We start from the raw sequence: 4,852 nt of genomic DNA on the forward strand, positions 1-4,852 counted from the left end.
ACTGGCAGGGACCCAGGGGCTGCACCCGTGGAGGCCTCCAGGCCTGGGGGGAGAGAGGCGATCCCCCCCCCACACACACATATCCTGTACTTGAATCTAGGCCCCTTGTTACCAGGGAGACCCTGAGAACCCAGGGGGGCATCTGTCCTGATGGGTGGGGTTGCCAACTTTCTGATTGCAGAAAACCGAATGCCCTTGCCCTGCCCCTTCTCTGAGGCCCCGCCCCTTCTCTGAGGCCCGCCCCTGCTCACTCCATCTCCCCTCCCCCCTCCATGGCTTGCTCTCCCCCACTCACACTCACTCGCTCATTTTCACTGGGCTGGGGCAGGGGGTTGGGGCGCGGGAGGGGACTCAGGGCTGGGGCAGGGGGTTGGGGCGCGGGAGGGGACTCAGGTCTGGGGCAGGGGGTTAGGCTGTGGGAGGGGGCTCAGGGCTGGGGCAGGGGGTTGGGGCGCAGGCAGGGCTGTCCCTGGGGGGGGGTGCATGGCCCAGGCCCTAGGCACCAAATTTCTAATCTGCCAGGGGGCGCTCTGCCCAGGTCCTGCCCCCCTCCACCCCTTCCCCCAAGGCCCTACCCCTGCCCCGCCTCTTCCCACCCTGCCCCTCCCCCACCCGGGTCCCTTTCCACTGGGCGTTGTGGTCGCAAACCGGCCACCCGGCAACCCCACTGATGGGCCCAGAGACGACGCGGGGGGCAGAGGGCTGGGAAGGGAAAGGGCCAGGATAATGATCTGCGGGAGGTGGATGGAGCCAGCTGGAGACCCCGGGGCTCCCCGACGGGCTCGAGTCTAGCTGGGCATCGCCCCCTGGGGCTGGACGTCAGGCTGGGGCTAAATAACCAGCAGGAGCTCAGCCTACAGCCACTAGAGGGGGACAAAGCCTCTGGCACCCCCAGGGCCCAGACCTTCAGGGCCAGCCCCTCTGGGGTTCAGTGCTGGAGGGCACAAGGTGGCACTCTCCTGCCGTACCACCCCACACAGCCAAAACCCAGAGCAGGTGCCGCGTACCCCTCTGCCCCCCAGGGAACATCTCCCTCACTAGCTGCCCCTGCCCTTGGCAGTGCCATGGGCATTGGGCATGCGGAAGGGTGCAAGGAGCGCCGTGTAGCCACATCCAGCCCGGCTCTCGCCGTCCCCGCCAGGGATCCGCGAAGGGAACGTCGGCGCTCGGCTGCAGCCTGTCCTGCCCAGCCCTTGTGCAGCGCCGGCCGGGCTCCCCGTTCCCACCCGCTGGCATGAATCGCCGCTTGCCCCGAGGCTCGGGCGGGGTAACCCCCCAGCGGGATACCACAGGGCAGCATGGCCCACGGCTGGGCCTCGGGCAGCTTCCTCTCGACGGCCCCTCGGAGAGGAGCGCCAGTGCCGCCGGGTGAGAGCTCCCCGTAAGCACACCCAGCTGGCTCCAGCCCAGGGGTCCCTGACTGTTCCCCTGGGCCACCCTCCCCCAGGAGCAGGGCAGCCCCTCAGCCTGCTGGGAGGGGGAGGAGCTCCCGGAGTTAGAGGTGGGGCTGTGGGGCAGAAGCATTTCCTGGGCCAGGGGGCAGGCAGCTGTGGGGGTGATGAGAGACCCCCGACATTCAGACCAGTGTGAGACCTGTGCACCCCCCGACCCTGCCCAGACGGGCCACAAGCCTAGATCTCCTGTGGGGGGAAGGCAGCTCTAGCCCCCCTCAGCCACTGCGTGAGCCCGGGCCAGGCTGGGCTCCGGACGGGCAGCTGGCAGAGGTGGGCCGTGGCTGGCAGAGGGGCCGACAGGCGGGTGGGGCCATGACTGGCAATATTTCTAACGTGCCGCGTTGGGCCGGTGACGAGCTCGGGGACAGCAATTGGGGGAGGGGGGGGCTGCGTTTTTCCCTCCTGCATCAAAAGACTCAATATTTTCAAATCAGCTGGGGGGCGGGGGGCTGTCTCTCAGCAGCCCCTTGACCAAAGAGTGTAAAATGTGCACCACAAACACTCGCCCAGCCCGTGCTCTGACCCGCCGGGTTTCCTGCTCCGTCTCCCGAGGCGTGTGGATGTTTCAAGCGCTTTGCAAATCACATGGGGCTGGGCTGTGTCTGGGGAAGCCTGGCCCCAAGTGACCCCTATGGCACCAGCTGCTGCGAGCGACCTGCCCGTTTGCAAGCCCGGCTACCTAGGCAACTGGCTTTGAGAGCACGGGGGCGGCTGGGTCTCAGGAACTCCTTGAGTAAATGCCACAACATTTGCTCCACGGAGTCGTGCCCTGGCCCTGGGGTGACAAACCAATTTTCAAGCCGATCCCCCACAGCATGGGAATTTTTGAGTGCTCCATAGGTTGAAATGTCCGGGACAGCCTGTGCACGAGGAAGCCTTTCACCAAATCCACCTCCCCCCCCGCCATTACTGACACACACCCCCTGCCCTGACAAGACCCACCCATTGTCACATCAGTGTGCGGAGTTTAGAGCAACTTTCACTGCCACAGACCCCCCTCTGCGCTCAGCCCCTCGTCACCCAGCCGCTGCTGACAGTCACCGGCGCGGGGCGGGACCCGAACTCGCAGCCCTGGGGTGGCGTTTGTGTGTAAGGGCTACGGGCCGGTCACTTGCACCAGGACGTGCCAGCCGGCCGCGCTCACCCCCGGCTGGTCGCTGCAGTGCTGGAGGCGCTTCAGGGCAGAGCCCAGGTCTCTGCGGCCAGACTGAACGGCTGTGAAAGGCTCAGCTATCAGTCACCCACATGGCAGGGGGCTCTGACCCCCACGCGGAGCCGGGCGGATCTGAGCCCCAGGTGGGCCCAAAACACCAGTTTGGGACGGGCTGGTCTCACGGGTGCTGCTCCATCCATGAGGGACCCGCCAGGGGGCAGAACTGAGCCTCAGTTGGTTTCATTTCTGCAATGACGCTCTCCCCCCTTTCGAGGGCAGGGAGCCGGCCAGAACCTGCGCCCACGGCCCCGGGGGGCAGAGAAGGCCGTGGCCTCAGAGCCAGGACCCCTGGGTTCCAGTCCCATGTCAGCCAGGACACCTGGAGGCTCCCAGTGGCGGGTGAGCTTGTCCCACCCAGGGGCAATGGGCCCTCGCTGCTCCCTGCCAATCCGATGGGTGAGGTCTCGCGTTCGACCCTCCACGCTGCTAGTCCCACCCGAAAACCGGGGCCTTGGATTGGAAACCCAGCTGTACCCCCACTCCTGGGGGCAGGCCCCTCCGCTCCCCAGGCCCCAGTGGGACTCGTGTCCCCCATGTGGAGCGCTGGGCTCTCAGGTTGAGGAGCACGACTGATTAACAAGCGAGACAGTGTCAGCCAAGCCCTCTCACGGGGGTGGGAACGGGCGGATCCCACAGACGAGTCGGCACTGGGGGAACCTCGGCGCATGGGAGTTTCTAGGGGCCCCCGGGCTCGGCTCCAGGCCTGACACTGGCCAGTGCCCCCGGGGAGGAGCTGGCAGTCAATGTAGCAGCACCGTGGAGCCGGTTTGCGGGGCCCCGAACGCCGGGGCCGTGGTGAATGCTGCTGAGGACAGGGCGCCCGCCAGCGTGAGCTGGGCCCGTTCGCACAGAGCGTTTCCCAGCCACATGCACTGCGGTGGCAGGCCCCACCTCCAGCCCGGGGGCTGCATCCCGAGAGCCGGGCTCTGGCCAGGATCTAGGGGTCAGAGTGGACAAGCCACACCCCAGCTCCCAGGGCAATGTGGGGACATGCAGGGCTCATGGGATCCTGGGTGGGACAAACAGGGGAGTGGGGGGCAGGGAGGGGATTTTCCCCGTGTCCAGCCGTGGGGAGACAGATGCTGGATCCTGCGCCCGGCTCTGGGGCCCACGTGTTAAAAGGGACGTGGATAAATTGTGCGGGGGCAGAAGAGAGGCACATAGACGGTCGCTGGGCTGGAGAAATGGCTACCAGGGTGGGACGGGCAGAGCCCGGCCTGCTCAGCTGGTCCCAGAGAAGGCTGGAGGTGACTGATCACCGGGTCCCAGCTCCTTTCTAGGGAGACCAGCCCGGCTCCTGACGGGCTCCTTGACCCAGCCGAGCAGGACAAGGGCCAGGGGCTGCAGCCAGACACTTGCCAGCTGGGGATAAGGTTCCTGGAGGAACCTGTCAGTGGGTCAGGCCCCCCAGGGTCTCACTCATCCTCCAGGGCCGGCCACGTGGACTCCCTGCGTCTGAAACTGAACCTCTGGGCTCCAGCCCTCCTGCCGCGCTCCGCGAGCTCTGCCCAGCGGGGCCAGCCAAACTCCTGGGAGAACCTTGTCCCCCCTGCAAGGACTGACGCCCCCAGCGCGGGCAGAACAGAACCGGGTTGATTGGTCGGCTGAAGCCCAGCGTCGGGCCTCCACGGGGGAGTCCAGAGGAACCAAGGTTAAGCGATGGTCCACCCGGCCCAGCCAGCGCCATCCACCAGCCCAGCTGGTCTGTTCTGGACTCTGTCTCACCAGCCCTTTGTCTGCGTCTGGCGAAAGCAGCCCAAACACCTCATCGCCCTTCCCATCACCTCCCATCCCTTTGTTCTTGTGACGAAGTGGGGGGTTTTCTTGTTTTCTGTGGGGTTTCAATGGTTTGCATGCAGAGGGGGTGGGACTCAGTTTCCCTGGGTGTTACTGGTTTAACGAGGTGAGGGGAGAGGGAGTGTGTTTTGCAGAGGACCGGAGAGAGGACGTGGGGACCCAGCCGATGGCCGGTGACCTGGCGACCTGGTGATCCAGAGGCCCAGCTGAGGAGACGCAGCCGGTTCTGGCCAGTGGGAGGACAATGGGCTGCAGAGTGAGGACCCAGTGACCTGACCAGCCGGTTCCAGCCAGAGGAGAGAAGCAGGAGCGGAGGCCCCGGTTTACGACCCTGTTTACCTGGAGGGAAGACAATGGACAGAGGCGGGGCCTGGGGCCCGTGATCTCA

This window comes from Terrapene carolina, unplaced genomic scaffold (assembly GCF_002925995.2).
Source record: "Terrapene carolina triunguis isolate 2854851 unplaced genomic scaffold, T_m_triunguis-2.0 Scaffold517, whole genome shotgun sequence".
NCBI classification, from domain to species: domain Eukaryota; kingdom Metazoa; phylum Chordata; order Testudines; family Emydidae; genus Terrapene; species Terrapene triunguis.